Source organism: Amblyomma maculatum, chromosome 2, assembly GCF_055883805.1.
Source record: "Amblyomma maculatum isolate TAMU_Amacu chromosome 2, ASM5588380v1, whole genome shotgun sequence".
Lineage (NCBI taxonomy): Eukaryota > Metazoa > Arthropoda > Arachnida > Ixodida > Ixodidae > Amblyomma > Amblyomma maculatum.
Genome location: NC_139345.1, coordinates 8,171,664 through 8,191,897, shown reverse-complemented (window position 1 = coordinate 8,191,897; position 20,234 = coordinate 8,171,664). Strand labels below are relative to the sequence as shown.

General features: G+C 47.9%; 1 pseudogene; it reads right to left on the bottom strand.

Annotated features, from left to right (window-relative positions):
* Positions 1–4,009: 4,009 nt before the first annotated feature.
* LOC146197889 (uncharacterized) lies at positions 4,010–7,266 on the bottom strand (annotated as a pseudogene).
* Positions 7,267–20,234: the final 12,968 nt, after the last annotated feature.

The window sequence follows — 20,234 nt, the reverse complement described above, 5'->3', positions numbered from 1 at the left end:
GCACACGCGCAAGCGCTTACTGGAAACAAAGTGTTTTGTTGCAATACTAGCCACAAATACGAGTAGGGAAACTATAGGCTTCCGTAAACCTGCGTCTTCGGTTATCTCGCTTTCAGCAAACGAAAACCAGATATAGTTTTTCTTGTTTTTTTTTTCTTTTTTTTCTTTTTTTTTTTTTTTTTTGCCCAGCTTTCTTGACCCGTACTATGAGGTGCTTTGCTTTGAAGTAAATTCTTTTCTGGCTATGAAGTATCTGCCGGGTGCACTTTCGTCGCGTGTGTCGTTATTTTTGCGCTAGAGCGTTAATCCTGAACCAATACCAACACGCCACACTTTTCGTCCTGCGTTCAGTTTAATTTAACTCAATTTATTTCATTTATCTCATTCGTAACAAACCGGGTGCAAAAAACATCTAGGAGCTTAGCACGTTGCTAGCTAGGGCCGAGCAATAATTGCACAAAAATTCGTAACCAGGTACCAGTATGGACAAATATAATTGGCGTACTCCAAAACATTCAAAGAAGATAGCCTGATCAAAGGTAGTGTTCCAGTAAAACATCCTGTACCTGATGTTAGCAAAACAAAAAATTAAAACAGACATATGATGAACTTTAGAAACTTTGAATAAATATATACCGCGTCAATAGAAATACCACTTTTTACATGATTCCGGTAATACAATACATAGCCTTTAGCATACCAGTACATTTCGTCAAAGAAATGAAGCTTATTTGTACTGACCGAAATTCCCAGCGGCTCTTTTTCAACAAAGACGACGATACAACTGATAGACTGTCCGCAAGTCTGTTTCTTAGGCTAATTGGTAGAGATTACTCATTCTGGCGAAGCCTGAATCGCAAAAAAAAAGCTAATAATAACAGAAGCGTAAGCGTTGTATTGTGTCTCTCTCACATCCCTATCTTTTCTGCACTTCAGGCTTCGTAAGAATGATTTTCTATGCTAATTTAATGGGGGCGCATGTGAACTCTGATGACTGATCGCAGGACGCTATGGCCAAAGATTTTGAAGTTGCGCTCCATCTATAAAACCATATCGCAGACCTGTAGCGTCACATCCATGAATCCAATATTACTAGCTGGGCGGCACGGACGTCTTTGGTCGTCTTGCCGTTCGCAAGCTTTGCGCACAGCAAAGCTTGCGCAGTCGCGCTCAGCAAACAGAGCAAACTTACCAGCAACATAAAGGATATCGCCTACTTTTGTAAACATATCAATCCTTCCATTAGCGAAGCCGAGAAGATACAGAATACTAAAGGCATTAACGATGATGCCTTTCAGATGCTCGTCATGAAGAGAGAAATTTAATGAGCAGAAAAGTGGAGAGGTCGATGGTGGTAAATATACCCTGGCTTGCTACTGCACACAGAGGAAGGAGGGAAAGTGGAAGGTAAAGGAGAATTAAGGTGTGAATGAAGGATGATGATGTCATAGTACGGTGAGGTTTCACTTGTGGTCGAGTTATTGAGGAGCCCATGCACACACTTAACGAACTCTTGACACGCACCATGCCGCGCATGTCTTGGACGCACACCATTTGTCACTGAACAAACACCGCCACAATTACAAAGAACTCTGCACTCTCACATGCCAGCAGACACGCAGGAACACGCATACCATGCATACCCGTAGATTTCCAACCGTGCCCGATGTTATCATCTTTCACCTAAACTTCGACGAGATGCGAAAAGAACAGTTCTCCACATGGCGTGAGGAGTTCCAAGGCGTCCCTATTTCTAGTCCAGACCTTACAGCAGACCTTGCTGCGGACAACAGCACCTTCTTCAGCACATTCAATGGTTTGTCCACGAGATAAGTTACGCGCATTGGTCTTCCTCTCCATCTGCGCCTACGCCGTCGCCAAGTTTGCACTTTCCAGTGTATCGTACTAAAGCATGTCGTCCAGATACTACCAACTGCCCCAGGATAGCAGTTTACCACTGACCTTCTGGTATACTCTGCTACTCCTACGAGACCGCCTGCCACTGTGATCTACAGGAAGCCTCGCCATTCCGTCGAACCCAAGTGTCCTACATCTCCGGCTCCATGCCTAGTTTCCTGCCCAAGCCCACAACATCTCCAGCCTTCGGCGCCCAGCAGACAGCCTCTCTATTTTCTACACCTGTGGAGCCGCTGGTTACTTTGGTCAAGGACGATTGTGTGACCCTTTCGCATGTTTTTTTTTTTTTTTTTTAACTCCATTTCACCTTCAGTGCCTTGAGAAGGTTCTGCGATGACCGGTTAACACTGGCCTCAAGATATGTTCAACAGGTTTCGCTTTGAAGCTTCGCAGCTCGCTATCCTTGGCTCCATCGTCTACAAGGTTGGCCTTCTCTCGAACCCAGAAAAGCGACGAGCTGTGACAGAGTTTTTGGAACGAACATCTATGAAAGAACTTCGCAACTTCTCTGGTCTCCCACCAATCCAACTGCACTGCGCGACCATAACGCCCCCTTGATCCAGCGTTTTATTGGTCAGGACCGTTGATATGGTCACGGGAATGTGGTGAAGACTTTATGATGCTACGAGTCCTTCTGACCATTCTAGTGCCCATACTTTTAATTTAGACCGTCGTTCCCCCGCAGAATTACACACTGATGCCAGCGCCATAAGCCTGGTGCAGTTTTTGCGCAGCACATTCCTTGCTTTGCGGAGTAATCAGAAGCTTACGCCAGCCTTGCGCTGACAGATGCTGAAGCCAACTATTCAGTAACCGAGAAGGATACTCTCCCCAATATTCAGGTCAAAAAGAGCTTCTCCATTACTTGCACGGCTACGCTTTCGACTATGTCATAGATCCCCACACGTTCTGCTGCTTTTCCTACATGAAAGATTCTTCCGGGCGACACTCGCGCTGGGCTCTACGAATTCAAGAGTACAACTGTCGTGTAGTCCACCGTTCTTGGCGTGAAGACAGAGGTGCTAATGACCTCTCACAACCTTCTCTGCACTGTGAAGGGGCTCTTTCTGTATAAGCCCTAGCTCTATAATCTGTCTTTCAAGACCTCTGATCCAGCTTCTGAGGTGCGCAAGGCTCTCTGGATTGTTTCTGTAAATTTCCGTGAATGGCGAAGTGACGCGCAGGCATCAGGAAGGCGAATCACCAGCCTTTATTTCGTGCTCGGTTATATAAGCACCGGCCGGTCCGACTGGCGAGGGAAATAAGAGGCGTGCCTTGTTCCGTGTGGCACGAGTGACGCAGCCTAGGCTGACCCATGTCTTTTGTAACGCGACACATCTTTTTTGTTTCTCGAAAAAAAAATGAAAAAAAAAAAAAAAACAAATTACAAGGGTTCAACGCTGCTTAACCAAATATTAAGCGAAAGCATTAGCTGCGGGTGACCGAGCGTTCTTCTTCTCTTTTTCTTCTTCCTCAGCCCACATACGAAGCCCCGCTTTAACCAATCCGTATGAACGTACCTTAGTGCCTATAGGGTTAACGTGAATGCCAGGGTCCTAGCAGGCTGATCCTGACATAACCGTCCCATGTGAATTGAAAGACCCAAGTTGGCAGCTCCTGCCAGCCCACGTGGGCTGTGACGTCACAGCGACACATGGGTAAGACGTGGCTATCGGCCGAGCTACACTGAAGGCTCGAAACCTAGCGTAGTATTGCTTTCGCAATAACAAAAAAAAACTCATCACATGTGACTTGACTAATGTTGCTGTCGTACTGTAGGCGCTGGGGAGGTCGTCTCTGCCTACTGGATCGTCTCAGGGGAGGAGTGTTCGCTTGTGTTGTAGCCGGAACAGTGGGGATCGAAGTTTCAGGAACTGATGCGAGTTCGCAGTCAAGCACCTCCGGATCTAAAGGCTCGCTTGTGGGAAGCAGATGTTGCCGATTTCGTCTAAGAACCTTGTTTCTTTCGGTTAAGATGTTTTATGAACTTTGGAGCGTTTTGGCGATAACTTTCGCTTTGTGCGACCATGTTTTCTTCTTGAACCTGATAATTTGGCCTTTTTAAAGGGTCGGAAGTCGGCCTCGTGAATGATCAGTCTGAACATGCTTCTGTACCGCCGTTTTGGTTTGGTCTTGGAAGTCTGGCAAAGTTGACCTCAGCAGCCTTCCTTGTAACAGCTCTCCTGGAAACCGCCCATCTTTTAGAGGAGTCGGTCTGTAACAAAGAAGACCAAGAGAAAAATCATCACCGGCTTCCTTCGTTTCCTTCAAAATCTCTTTGATTATCTGTACCCCCTTCTCTGCTAAACCGTTGGAACGGGGGAAGTGCGGACTAGACATCACATGACGAAAGTTGTATTTGCTTGCGAAAAGGCGGAAGTCTCAACTGGCGAACTGGGGCCCACTGTCGGAGCACACTTAGACCGTGATTCGATATCTTGCAAATATGGCCCCCAGTTTCGTGATAAGTGACGCCGACGACGTGTCGTAGAGTTCCTCGACTTCTGGAAAATTTGAAAGAGCGTCGTACACAAACCGATAAGATTTCCCCCCGTACTGGAATATGTCGACGCCAACCCTATACCATATATAGTCTGGTACCGGCCTCATAAACAATGGTTCCGCAGGTGGGCTGTAGGCGTGACGTTTGCACACCGCGCATTTTTTAGTCATAGCAGTAATTTGCGCACTCATGCCCAGCCAGAAAACAAATCTTCGTGCCCTCGCTTTACATTTATTGATGCCCATGTGGCCTTCATGAACGCGCTCCAGCATCTCTGTTCGCATGGTCGCAGGCACTATCACTTTACTGCCTTTTAGCATGATACCTTTCATTACAGAAAGTTCGCCGGCGAAAGGTTTTAGCTCGCCTTGTATGCTTGTTCCAGCATAAAAACTTTATTTTACTGCACGAAGGTACGGGTCAATATTAGTGGCGTCCACAAGCCGCTTCAGCGTGACGTCGCTTACGAAAGCATTCATCGTACACACAGCATGGATTCCGATGTCACCTTCACCTGCTGCGTCATCTTCTCTAGTGGCGGCTGCGGCTCGTGACAGCATGCCGGGCAGAAGGACTGTTTTCCAGGAACATATTGCATGGTGAAATCGTACTTTAACAATCGCAGAGAGGACCATTGAAGTCTGGGTGGCATGTCCCCTATTGATTTTTCAGCGATTGCAAGCAGTGGCTGGTGGTCGGTCTCTAATATAATCTGTCGGCCATAGATGAAGTAGTGAAATTTCCGACAGACGAATACGACTACCAAGGCTTCTTTTTCGATTTGTGAGTAACGTTGCTCAACTGAAGTGAGCGTTCGTGACGCGTACGGCACGGACCACCAGTTATGGCCATGGAGCTGCAGTAGGGTCGAGCCCAAACCATTGAGTGACGCGTCTTACGCCACTTTTGTTTCTTCGCTATCGTCGAAGATTGCAAGCAGTGGCTCCTCGCTCAGGCATTTGCAGAGTTCTTGCCATTCTTGCGCGTGGATGGTAGTGCATTCAAAAACTGCGTCAGGCTTAATCAAACTGCGCAACGGCGGCGTCGTTAGTGTCAGAGAAGGAATATATTTCGAAAAATAATTTGCTACGCCGAGTAGACGTTGCTCTCCCCTCTTGTCTGATGGACAGGTATTTCAGTTATGAATTTTATGAGTGCTTGGTTAGGCGTTATACCTTTTTCCGAAATTATGTCGCCTAAAAATTCGATTTCTTCGACTCCAATCTTGCACTTCTCTGCATTTAGTGCGAGTCCAGCCAGCCCCGATGCTTCAAATACAGATTTTAAGCGTTGATCGTACTCCTCCCTTGATGTTCCCCTCACCAAAATGTCATCCACGTAAACGTGCACACCCGGCAGAGACTCGAAGATTTCGCTCAATATCTTCTGGAGGACTTTAGACGCGAAAGAGATGCCAAATGGTAGCCTCGAGAAACGGTACCTTCCAAATGGTGTTCTAAAAGTACAAATGAGCGAACTCTTATTGTCAAGAGGGATTTGATGGAAGCCAGCTTTCGCGTCTAGACGGCTGAAAACGTTCGCGCCGGCCAACTCTGCTTGTATGTTTTCCCTCCGCGGCATCTCGTAATGCTCTCTGTTTATGCACGCATTAATCTTTTTCGGATCCATGCATAGCCTTAGCTTTCAGTCTTTCTTTTTAACAATGACTAAAGGGCTCACCCAATCAGTTGGCTCGTTGACCTTTTTTATGATGCCAGCCTCTTCCATTCGTTGCAGCTCGTGGCGCAGGGGCTCCCGCATTGCCAAGGGTACACGCCGAGCGGCTTGAATGTTTGAGACGGAATATTCACGGAGCACCATCTTCGCTGTATTCTTCATGCAGTTTCTCGGAGCTGTTCTTTATCACCGAATCCACGTTTCGGGAAACCAACCCGAGCTGCTCAGCTGCCTGAAGACCAAGAAGCGGCTGATATCCTTTCTTGACCACGAAAACTTTCAAGCTGCAATTCTGTTCGCCGATAGCCACGCGTTGGTTGATAACGCGGAAGTGCTTGATTGTGAATCCACTGTAAGATCGGAGGGTGGAACTGCTGTGCTTGAGCGTTGGCGTAGTCTTGATGGTCTTGTAGACAGAGTAAGGCAGTAGGTTCGCTTGCGATCCCTTGTCAACTTTCAGCAAAACAGCTGCATTGCCAACGTTTGCCTTAACCATCCAGTCCTGTCGACTTACCACGCTGTCCACGCAGGCTCTAAGATGTCGAAGGCTTCATCATTGTCATCTCTCAATTCACCTACTTGCGCTGGTGTTCTGCAGCATACGGCGAAGTGATTCTTTCTCTGGCATTTCCTACAGGTCTTCTCATAAGCAGTACAGTTGCGCGGCTTGTGTTCTTTGTCACACTTCAAGCACCTTACTTTGTTTTTCAGCATCGTTCCTCTTTGAGTCTCCTTCACAGGATCGACCTGTTTTTATTTCCATCCCCATGACTCACTCTGAAGAGCTGCTGCTTCGAATGCTTTGCAGAGTTGGTTCGCTTTGGGCAACGTCAGCTGATTGTCCTGTAAAAGTTTTGCCTTGAGGGTCTCATTATTGATTCCAATTACTATCTGGTAGCGGATCATGGAATCTGTTAACCCTTCAAAATTGCGGTGTCGTGCCCGTTTTTTCACGTCCCGTGAAAACTGCTCAAAGGTTTCTTCTGCATCCTGGAATCTTATCCGGAACAAGTATCGTTCGTACACCTCGTTCGTCTGTGCGCCCCAGTAGCTGTCAAACGTCTTTACGACGGTCTTATAGTCCTCTTTACATTAAAATTATTAAAACCCTTGATAGCTTCGTCACCGAAAAATTGCAATTTTTGCCGAATCGTTCAACGGACTGTCATGTGGCTTCACTACGGTAAAGTAGAGTTCCAGCTTCTGTCTAGAGAGTCAATTCTTGGACAAGTCACCTGTGATGCGAACTGGGTCTGCGGGCTTCAGAAGCTCCATTCTTGCAGCCTGGCTTTGAAGTCTGCTGTTCGTTCAGGGCGCTGTCTAGGAAGGGGGACCACTACTAACACCATCTAAAGTTCCATGAATAGCGAAGTGAAGAGCAGACATCAGGAGGGCAAATGAACAGCCTTTATTCCGTGCTCGGTTATATAGGCACCGGCCAGCCCGACTGGCGAGGGAAATGATAAGAGGCGCGCCTTGTGCCGAGTGGCACGTGTGACGTAGCTTAGGCTGACCCATGTGTTATCGTAATGCGATACAGTTTCGTTATTGGATGTTTTATCTAACCGCTCATCACACCAGCCTTCTCTGACTCTCCGCGGCCAATGTCAGCATTTCGCCACCCAAGATCACATTCTTTACCGCAGTAAATACCTTCAAGATGTCCGAAAGTAGCTGTTCGACAAAATACATCCACTCTTCGCCGTTTCTCCCACTTAAATGTTGCTTCGTAGTGTGGAAATGCTGGCTTCTTGAAGACTTTTACCTGCCTTTCAATTTGATACTACAGAAGGAGGATGTACCGCTTTGTTGGCGAGTATGTCTAGTCGTGCCCGGATGTGAATTCATTGTGCTATTTTGCTGCTCCCCTGCAGCTGCTGCCTTCTTTTGAAGTGGGTTTTAATTTACCAATACAGCCCTCTTCCTAACACTTCTACTGGCAACCACTGGGTCGCCGTTACCATTGACCGTCTTAGGCACTATGCCACAACATCGTCCCATCCAACTTCCACAGCCCATGAAGTCTCCTTGCCTCTTCCATCATATCATAATGCCATGGTGCCCCAAAATGATGCCCGAGGACAGAGGATGCGTTTTACGAGCATCTCCTCTCAAGGAATGCGACATTATTCACCACATCACCATCCTCCGCGTCCCATTCGTAAACAAATAGCGGGGTAGAGCACTTTAACGACACCTTCACCGATATGACGGCTATGTATATAGCTTCCAATCATTCTACCTAGGACAGCGTCCTCCTATTCGTCACATATGCTTACTACTCTTGTACGCAAGCAATTGCGGGATTTTCTCCATACTTCCTGACATACGGCAAGTGAGTCTTTCCGCACGTTGGACACAATCCTGTATTATACCAACCTGCGGCTTCTGAATTTACAAACATTTTCTAGGCCGCTACTTATACCGAAAAATGCCAGAAGCTTGCTGGCTCCTTCATGTCACACGTCAAGTAGCATCACAACAGCCGCCACAATCAACTTGCACAATTCTAGCTTATCTTCCGAACTCATTTATGTGCCCTCTGGGTGACGCCTTCGAGTCCTCCAAACATTTCTGCAAGTGCAATGATGGACTACATTCGCAAGCAAACATTCTCGATAGAATCTATTACTGAAATCACCATGCCATGTCCTGATCCCCATAGTCGAGGCCACGAAATTGTTCGAAGTCGGCCGGCTCAAAGCCAACTATGAACCTGGTGTATTCTCATCTCTACTGGTCGCCAAGGTGGCGCCTTTCCCCCGGATGTAGTTGTAGGAAAGACAAACTTTTTATAGAAGGCTGCAGCACCTGTCTCTTAGCAAAGACGCAGATTTGACAACTGAGTGACCGTATCGACTCTCGTGCGAGCGCTTGTGAACACTGGCTTGTCATGGCATGTTCTCATTTGAATGTCGTGACGTTGTGCCAAGGATTCGAGACATTTACTCCCGACCTTTACTTTATTATACTTTATGTCATTTACTGAGACAGCTACTATGTCTGCATTGGAAGCTGTCTGGACAGACTGACACTATCTCTGGAAAAGAGGCTCTAAGGAGCCTGCATGTATAGTCACGTATAGTTTGCTTTTTCACTGTCGTTTACTAAGCCAGCCAATGCTAGGTGTATCCTCGTTTTTGATACAGCTGTGCGAGTTTTCTCCTCCCTTTATCTTTTTTATCGTTGTTCCTCTCTTCATTCCGTCATGGTCCTGGGTACAATCGCTTTGTTTGCCGATCCTATATGTATTATCCTTCTCGTAATATTCCTTTTCCATCATATAAATTTGCAGGAAGCCGCACCGTCAAAAGCACTTTGTTTTTAAGTAATCAGCCTGAAACCTACCATAACCACGCCACCACAAATAGGGGCGTGCTCCTTGGTCATATATAATTATTCGTTGCTGACAATGTGTCACTTAAGCTGCTGTCGTGGACTACGTATCGATGAAAGCGGTGACACTGCGTCATGTTATGCAACGGTGAAGTCCTAATAGGCATATAGTTGATGACGAGTTTACTGGTTAAGTTCAGCACGCGATGCTGACGTAATATCTCCGGAATTCTGAGACATTCTTGCAACCAGCATTTTACAGCTGACACTGCAATTAGGATCAAAGGGGTTATAAAACGATGAATTCATTCTTTCCTTGGCTTGACTTTCGTATCCAGGCGACAATATTTCGGATCTCACGTCTGTGCTGGTCGCGTCCTTGTCTCTCTTCTTTGTGTTCGGGAGCGCTCCCAGAATCAGCTCCTTGTGGAGATGCCGGGCCGAGGAACGGGAAAAATGGTGCCCATATACAAGGCCTGTTTTCACGTTTGCATTGTCGTTGCCGCTAGAGTTTACCAAAGAGAGCGATGAAAGACGGAGAGCATAAAAGAAATCGCGAAACCGTGTTCACATTTGGACAATGAGTCTGGACGTGACCGCCCTACGCAGGGTCGTTTTCTGGCGAGGCTCGGTGATTTTTGGCAACGTTTTTCAGTGTCCCATTTCCCCGCTAGTTTTCTTACGGACTTCTCCGCGCCCCTCCATTTCGCATTTTTGTAATTTCCTTGCTCCTTTTGTGCCTGGTGGAGTTCGCTCCCCGAATTGCGGGGGAAGTCAGAGGGCAACAGCGCGCAGACTGCTTATTTCTCTGCTCTATGAAACTTTGCATCAGCCACAATGTTGCGGGTTTATTTTTTCTAATCATCATTCCGAAAAATTCTGAATCAGAAGCCAAAACAATATCGGCATTGTTCGAATCATACCCTCACAATGCGTGCTGATTACATACATATATGCATACATACATACATACATACATACATACATACATACATACATACATACATACATACATACATACATACATACATACATACATACATACATACATACATACATACATACATACATACATACATACATACATACATACATACATACATACATACACACACACACATACATACATACATACATACATACATACATACATACATACATACATACATACATACATACATACATACATACATACATACATACATACATACATACATACATACATACATACATACATACATACATACATACATACATACATACATACATACATACATACATACATACATACATACATACATACATACATACATACATACATACATACATACATAGCCCGCTACGAAGCAACGCGGCTTATTTTAGGAACTGCTTGAAGAAATTGCTCTGCCTCACTATGGAAGTGTAATGCAATATATTGCCACCTAGCGTTGCCAGGTGGCGCATGACTGAGGTGTGAAAGGAGGACGAAGTTGAAGAGGACGAAAAAGTGTCGCTTGCACGTTTGCGTCTGTGCTGCTGTGTTCTTGTGTCTGGGCTACCCCCTGCTACATTGGTATCCTTAGTCACCGTGTACGTGACATTCTGGTGGAAGTGCGGGGTAAAACGATCGCCTATGCAAGAATCTCCATCTACAAGACGTCGCGCCAGCCCTGTACCATTGGACACCCCCGTGCATCGCTCCAGTCGACGGCTCCAGGGACTGTCTCCGGAGTTTCAGCCAGCACCCGCCGCCATGACATCTAGTGCTCCTGCGCAGCAGGTGACGGGCCTCGCACCGGCCTGTAACTACACCTTGCAGGCCCCTCGGGTACCGAAGACTTTCCATGGGGACCTCTTTGAGGATGTGGAGGACTGGTTCCTTCAGTTTGAACGTGTCGCTGCATTCAACCAGTGGGACGATGCTACCAAACTAAGGAACGTCTACTTCAGCCTTGAGGACGGCGCCCGTATCTGGTACGAGAACCGAGAGCAAGCTTTAACTTCGTGGCGGGAATTCCGTCGTCAACTGCTCGAGGCTTACACTAGCGCAGATCGTCGCGAGCATGCAGAACGTGCCATTCACTCTCGCATCCAAAGGCCGAATGAGAGTGTCCAAGCATACGTCGAGGACATGACGCGCCTCTTCAGGCGAGCCGATCCCGCCATGTCCGAGGAAAAAAAGGTCAGGCACTTGATGCAGGGTTTGAAAGAGCAGTTGTTCGCAGGCCTTGTGCGAAACCCACCCTCGACTGTAAACGGATTCCTTGCGGAGGCCACCACAATGGAAAAGGTGCTACACCAACGTGCCGTGGCTTATGACCGACCTTTTCATACACGCACAACCGCGGAATCATTTGCATCTTCAGAGCGGCATCCCGATGCATTGCGCGAACTGATTCGCAGCGTCGTGCGCGAAGAACTAAGCAAGTTCTGGAGCCCTCTGCAGCAATCGCCATCTTCTGTTTCTGCTATAGTGCGGGAGGAGGTGCGGCAGGCACTCAAGAGCCCTCTTTCGCCTGTAGTTCCGAGCCCGCCATTGCTGTCGGGGACCGACAATCGTCCCACATATGCGGAAGTTCTGCAGAGTCAGGCTCCCCCTTCACCACCGCCCATTCTCGCGTCACCTACAGTTCCGCTGCCCCCGGTGCAGCCAGTGCAGAACTTCGACAATCGCCCGCTGCCCCGACGCAAAGCCGACATTTGGCGCACGCCTGACCGCCGTCCGCTTTGCTTCCACTGCGGTGAACCAGGACATCTCTACCGGGATTGTCCGTATCGACGCCTCGGTCTCCACGGCTTCCGCATCGACTCGCCTCCTCCCCGGTTTGGTCAACGACCCCGAGTTATTGAGGAGTACCTGGCGGAGCAGCGTTCATCTCGTTCGCAGCGTCAGCCCCGCTCCCCTTCGCCAAGGCGCTCCTCCTCGTTCACTCACGGTTCCTCGCGAGAGGACCAAGGCCGCTCGTCTAGCCCTGGTCGGGAAAACTGAAAACAGCGACCTTCGGGGGCGAGGCCGCTGGTAGTCGCTGCGTTGAAGACCTCCCGTCGTCGCCGCTTCGATCCGACCGCGAGCTGCTGGTACCGTCACCTAGGGAAGCAAAAAGCGTTTCTCTGGACATTTCGGTTATTTTAGACGGTCGCACTACGGTCAATGCCTTAGTGGACACCGGTGCCGATTATTCAATTTTGAGTGGTCGCATGGCGACTGTTTTGAGGAAGGTGCTCACTGCTTGGCCAGGTGTGTGCCTTCGAACCGCCGGCGGTCATATAGTTACTCCAAAGGGGATGTGCACGGCTCGCATTCAGATTAACGGACGTACGTTCGTCGTTAGTTGCGTTGTTTTAAGTGACTGCTCCCGTGACCTTATCCTCGGCATTGACTTTCTGCGGGAGTACGGAGCAGTTATCGACCTGCGAAATAGACTCGTCACGTTTTCGATGGGACAATCTACCGAACAAGATAGTAGCAGTCCTTGCAATAACGCACTTCGTGTTTCCGCTGAGAGCGTCTCGCTGCCGCCGCGAAGCAGTGCTCTTGTGGAAGTTACCTGTGACGATTTCCGTACCGGTGATGCTGTAGCGGAGGCGAACCATACACTCCTGCTTGCTCATGGCATTTGCGCTCCCCGAAGTTTATTGTCGTTTCACAATGGCCGGGCTGCACTCCTTGTCACAAATTTTTCTAATGAGTACCGACACTTGTTCCCGGGGACTGCTGTCGCTTTTGCTGACCATGTTGCGCACGATCCGGTCTGTTTTGCATCCACGGCAGTAGAAACTAACGAGCCATCTCTTGACAACATCGACATTAACTGTCACTTGTCAAAGGAGAAACGGCGGGCTTTAGAGCAACTGCTGCTAGACTTCAAGCACTGCTTTGCTTCTTCCTCGAAGGTTCGTCAAACGCCCATCACACAACATCGCATCATTACTTATGACGACGCTCGCCCAATACGACAGCAGCCTTATCGTGTGTCTACCAAAGAACGAGAAGTGATCCAGACGCAAGTTCAGGAGATGCTGGATGATGGTGTTGTGCAGCCTTCACAAAGTCCGTGGTCTTCACCAGTAGTCCTTGTCAAAAAGAAAGACGGCACTCTTCGATTTTGCGTCGACTATCGGAAATTGAATAATGTGACAAAGAAAGATGTATACCCGTTGCCGCGCATCGATGACTCACTGGACAGATTGCGACGTGCGAAGTATTTTTCATCTATTGATTTAAAAAGCGGCTATTGGCAAATCGAAGTAGACGAAAGAGACCGAGAAAAAACCGCATTTGTCACTCCAGATGGCCTATATGAATTCAAAGTACTCCCATTTGGATTGTGCTCTGCCCCAGCTACATTCCAAAGGATGATGGACACCGTCCTCACTGGCCTCAAGTGGCAGATCTGTCTTGTGTACTTGGACGATGTAGTTGTTTTTTCCGAAACATTTGATCAACACCTCGAACGCCTTCGAGCTGTCCTGGAAGCCCTCCGTTCTGCTGATCTCACGCTGAAGCCCCAGAAATGCCACTTCGGGTATACAGAACTCAAGTTCCTTGGCCATGTTGTAAGCGCTGATGGGGTGCGCCCGGATCCCGATAAGACTGCTGCCGTCGCACGATTTCCCGTTCCAGCTAATAAGAAGGCTGTTCAGCGCTTCCTCGGCCTGTGCGCATATTATCGGCGTTTCATTGCGGACTTTTCTCAGATCGCAGAACCCCTGACGCGCCTTACAAGGAAGGACACCTCCTTTGTGTGGAACTCTGAGCAGCAGATGGCCTTCTCTTTGCTTCGTGAGCGCCTTCAAACATCCCCTGTTCTGGCGCACTTCGATGAAGCGGCTGACACTGAGGTACACACTGACGCCAGTAGTATCGGTCTTGGCGCGGTTCTTGTTCAGCATCAAGACGGGTTTGAGCGAGTAATAGCCTATGCCAGCCGCACTCTCTCTCGTGCCGAAATGAACTATTCCACCTCAGAAAAGGAATGCCTGGCGGTCGTATGGGCTACTATGAAGTTTCGTCCCTATCTTTACGGCCGGCCATTTAAAGTCGTCACCGACCATCATTGTTTGTGCTGGCTGGCAAATATGCGAGACCCATCTGGACGACTTGCACGCTGGAGTTTACGTCTTCAGGAGTTTGACATAACCATTGTTTACAAGTCCGGCCGCAAACACGAAGACGCCGACACGCTGTCACGAGCACCCGTTGACACTGGCGATACTACAGCCGATGACGATAGCGGTTTTCTAGGAGCCCTCAGCGCATCTGAGCTCAGGAATCGACAAAGAGCTGATCCAGACATCCTTCCACTCATCGATTATCTGGAAGGGCGTGATACGATTCTGCCTCGACACCTATCTCGGCACCTTGGTTCCTTCTGCATACGGCAAGGCGTATTGTATAAAAGAAACTCCCAGAGCCAAGACAGAACTTACCTTCTGGTAGTGCCATGCGAGCTCCGTGAGGATATTCTCCTTGCTTGCCATGATGAACCAACGTCTGGTCATTTGGGTTGCTCACGGACTCTTGCTCGAGTGCGCAACATGTATTACTGGCCAGGACTTTCCGCAGCAGTGAAACGCTATGTACGAAGCTGTCGCGAATGCCAGCGCCGTAAAACACCGCCCCAGAAGCCTGCCGGATTTCTCAAGCCTGTTAAAGTACCCCGCATTCCGTTCGACCAAATTGGAATGGATCTCCTTGTCCCTTTCCCTTTGTCGCAGGCCGGAAACAAATGGATAGTAGTCGCTACTGACTACCTGACTCGATACGCTGAGACAAAGGCAATCCCTCATGCCACAGCTTCCGAAGTAGCAGAGTTTTTCATGCACAACATAGTCTTGCGGCATGGCGCCCCTTCCTACGTCATTACCGACAGAGGGACAGCTTTCACATCACAGCTGATCGACCGCATATTTGAGCTGAGTTGCACGACCCATCGCAAAACCACAGCGTATCATCCACAAAGCAATGGCCTTACAGAAAGATTGAATAAGACGATTGCGGACATGTTGGCAATGTACGTCGATGTGCAGCACGAGACCTGGGACGAGGTGCTGCCGTACGTTACATTTGCGTATAATACAGCCTTACAAGAGACAACGCGCTTCACACCATTTCGACTTGTTTACGGACGCGAAGTTCAGAGCATGCTCGATTCCATGCTCCCGTGCCCAGATGATGACCAGCTATCCTCAGATGCCCAGCAATATGCCATCCGCGCTGAGGAAGCCCGCCAGCTCACCCGTGTGCACATTGGGCAGCAGCAGACCACTGACGCGCACCGTTACAACCTCCGGCACCGCCAGGTTGACTACAAGCCTGGAGATCAAGTCTGGGTATGGACACCAGTTCGCCGTCCAGGCTTGTCAGAGAAACTCCTTTCCCGCTACTTCGGGCCGTACAAAGTGTTGCGCCGTGTGAGTGACCTTAGTTATGAAGTTATCCCAGACGGTGCCACACAACCAAAACGTCGAAAGCACAGCTCGGACATTGTGCACATTGTGCGACTGAAGCCGTACTACCACCGATAGCGTATGGCCACCCGCTGTGACCACTCTCTTGCTTTTCACACCATTTTTACCGGCCCTTCTCATTTTTTTTTTCGGAGGGAGGGGGTAATGCCACCTAGCGTTGCCAGGTGGCGCATGACTGAGGTGTGAAAGGAGGACGAAGTTGAAGAGGACGAAAAAGTGTCGCTTGCACGTTTGCGTCTGTGCTGCTGTGTTCTTGTGTCTGGGCTACCCCCTGCTATCATTGGTATCCTTAGTCACCGTGTACGTGACAATATTGCTATTGCTTGCAGTGCAGCCTGTTCGATAAACAAAGATTTTCACATTCAGTATCACTACAGTTCCCAATCATAATGTTTTCTCAACTCTCGAATACATAAACAGTTAAACAAACACATCTACAAGACTAAGCATGCAGCTAAAGCGTAAAGTTTTTCAAAGAATAATTTTCCTTCGACTGCTGAGCACACAAAGGCCGAATAGTAGGTACGAAATGGGTATCATCGCTGGATCAACAGAATGGTGATATGTAAAGCCAAAACAATCTGTCTTACACTATTATGCACATATTATACACCACAAGTCATCGCGCAGCGGAGACGAGCGGGATAGATTGCCCAACTTTATTGGCACTGTTTCTTGTCTTCGATCTTTAACTCACAGAACTACAACGGACACCCTTCCATTTGCTTCCGTATCCGAACTGCTCAACTAGCGCGCAGTTTTTAAGAAAAGGCAAGCTACCGAAAACTTTAGGCCTCTTTCAATGTAGGTTCAAAAGTAAGCCATGTTGGCATTTTGTAGCACGGAAAACAGAGCGCAGAAGACTCTTTAAAAATAATACTCTTTAAAAAATGAACATATGTCAAGCGCCTGCACCAAACAAATGATTTTATTCCAATCCCCGCTTTAAAAGTGGGTAAAAAGACTAGACAAAAAAATTCTAGGGCTGATTATTCAAGTTGTAGCTTTCAATCTGATAGGATAAGATAGTGGGGAGAAGAGAATAAAGCAGCGTATAGGATAGTCATGGAGGTTAACAGGACTCGGGTTCAGTCTTATTCCTCATGAAGGAATGATGAGAGGAACGGCAAGGAAGAAAGGAAACAAAAGAGAGAACCTAGCGACAAGAAAAATCTCGCAAAATCGAGAATACGCGTAGTAGGGTTTCGCTTAGAAGCCGATACTGAAAAGGCGAACTATATGATAGACGTAGCATTTCCGACAGTGCATCATTAGTAGGCCTCCTGTAGAGACATACACTCTTTGTGAATGACGCTAAGAAGCGCCGGTACGGGGCAGCTCCTCATTAGAAGCATTAACTGAGTTTATACGCGACTTCAATTATTCGATGCTTAAGGCTTCGTAAGTGTCACGCAGGGACACGTTACAAGGAAGAGTTAAAGGCCGTGCAATGGCACGCCCTTACCGCCAGCATATATGCATGGGGGTAACCAATGATGCGCTGTCGCCGTGAATTGTGGATAAATTTGGTGCAGTCGGCCATATTTGTGTCCACCAAAATAGCAGGCCGAACTAACATACCAAATGCTATCGTGTGGTTCCACAAGCAGTGTTATCCGCAGCTATGTTTAATTGTGCTGCTGTACACATTACAACAGCCGTTTAAAGAGCAAGAAACGGAAGCTAAAGAGCTGTGTGAAAAACTTCGGCTTTTTGAAGGTTCCTAAAACTACTCCAGCCGAACGAAACAACACTCTGCGACGCGACGACACATATGGCTCGCACAGCCCAACCGCGCTTGAATCTAGGAATCAACAATGGGCCGGGCTGGAATGTTCCGGACGTGAGGTGGCAGCCAGCCAGCCAGCCATTGTCACGATTCGTGCACGGCTGTTCACGCACTCGCACCACGTATTCCAGGTATTCCCCGCATTCCGGCAGCGCGGCAGCGTAACATGTTTCACCGTTTCCAGTCATGCACATGCAGTGCTCCGCCAACCCATTCCCATCGTATTTTGTGGCAATCCAGGCCTTCAAGGCAGGGCTCCACAAAATGTCAGAGTGATTAAATAACGCGTGTTGTGCGATGACATGCGTGCCGTACAATGCTTCTCTCAGCTAAACCGCTTATCCTTTTATCTCAAATTTCCGCAGAAATGGCATCTTGTACTTTTTCATATAAAACTTGTTTGGGGTATTGCCTCATTATATTAAAAAAATTCAGATGTTCGCATCTGTTGCAAATTCGAGCAAACGTCAGCAAACAGAACGACGAGACGGAAGAAAAGATCAAGATCAGGAGAGCGTGTGGTAGAGACTGAGTGCCATGTTGGCATATTGATAGCCGTGGGACAGCCGGGAATTATACGCATTCAGAGGCGACCTGGTGTCCTTACTTCTTCTTCGATATATTTTGGTGCCAAGACCCGGGAAGGTAATGTGAGCTCCTCCATCAATCCTTCCTGGAGGTTACAAGAAGAAATCCAACTACCCTCTAGGAAGACAACAGGAGCTCCGGCAGCGATCCCACCGGAGAGACACGAAGAGGGCTTCAGTAAGACACGATGAACCGCATCAAAATGAAGCGAGTCGTTCAACGAGCTTTTCTGGCCCGGCTCTGCAATGAAGCAAGTGAACTTCTGAAATCGAACGAAGCAACTAATCTTGAGTAAAAGGTTTTGTAGCGCGAGCTACATTGGCCACAGTCTTGCCATATCGCCGTGCCTGTCCGTGCCTGTCCGAGGAGCACGTTCATGTGAGAAGAAAAAAAAGAAGTAGAAGAAGACAAAGAAGAAGGAGGCAGACAACTCGGCAGTTGATAGAGGTGAACGACAACAGCGAGTTGCTAGGACAGAAGGTTCATTCGAACGTTGTAACAATGGTGTGCCCTTGAGTTCGACGTAGAGACGATGGCATACCACTAGAAGTCTCCTACACCCGAATGAGAATGGTCAATGACGAGAGAAAAAGAGTGCTCATACGTGAAGTGATTCCCCTATGGAATAAATAAAGCTAAAACCACACAGTAAACTACTTGGCGCAAAAGTGATGTCTTTACTTTCAAACCGAACCTAAGCGTAGCCATGCAGATTGCCCTCGCCTAACTCCAGGTTTACCCAGAAGCTAAACCACGACTACTTTTCTTTCACTGCTGACTGAAACCTGCAACGGCGGCTTACGCTTGCTCAATGAGAAGAAAGAGGTTTTAAAAGAAAACATTTTGACAGAAGGTGTCTTATCTGTGCTACAGTGTACGAAAACTGCTACAAGTACAATGACGCTCCTTTGCCACCAAATCGAGGCCCTTTAGGCGTCTGCTTCTGCTGCCGACAGCCGTTGGTTTATGAAAACAGCAGTTGAGCTCCCTAAAGCATCAGCATCCTCCGCGAAAGTGCCTTCACCGGAGCATTTCGCCGCATCACCTTTTAACTGAACCATCGACGATTCAGTCACTGAGCTTAAAGAGAGACAAGTCGTCAGTGCCGTCGTGTTCACGTTGATGTCCGATTTCAATTTATTCAAGCCAAACGCAAAGGCATCATTCAAGGAAGCAGAGTACAACAAGGCATCGCAGATATTTATTGATAAAAATTATGGTTTTAAGTGGGCCCGGAGCGATGTCACCAATCACAGAGTAGCGGTTGCCACACAGTGGGAAACACTTTTGGGCTAGATGTATTACGATCCGAAATAGATCCAGATAGGGCTCTCCTAGAGTAAACAAAGCTTCGAGCCAGTTACCAACATTGAAAGTCGAAGATAGGCTTCTGTGCTGCTTACAAACAAAATTCCTTTCATAGCTGCAATGAAAGAAGATTGTGAACGAGCGCAACTTGTTGATCGTGCGCCTCACGACATAGCCATGGACCCTCATCCAAAATTATCGACTTTATCGGTTTGCGAAGGTACGAGACTGGCAAGGAGGAGCCTAATGGATGTAGTGACTTCACTCAAGGCCCCCAGCAGTCGTCAATGAAAAACTATGGAAGCGCATTCAGTGGCCCTGAGCAAAACAAGACAGACAGAGACACTGAACAGCATAGATACTCAGCCTCCCTCGAAGAACTCCGTACTGCGACTTATGAAGAACATATGCGAGAGGAAGACGCCGCAGCAGTTATTCCAGTTGACATGCCGACCCCTGTAGACTCTACTGAAGATACGGAGGTAAAAACCGAACAGATCTTCTACGATGTTATTACACAAGAGCGAGACTGAGTTGTGCAAAGCTGAAAACAATTGGGTAGAAAGAGAACGAATTATCGAGCAGCCTGGGAAAGTGGCGGTTATTGTTTCACAAGCACAAGCAAAATGCCAGTGCGTAGGAAACGAATGCGGTGGCAACCAA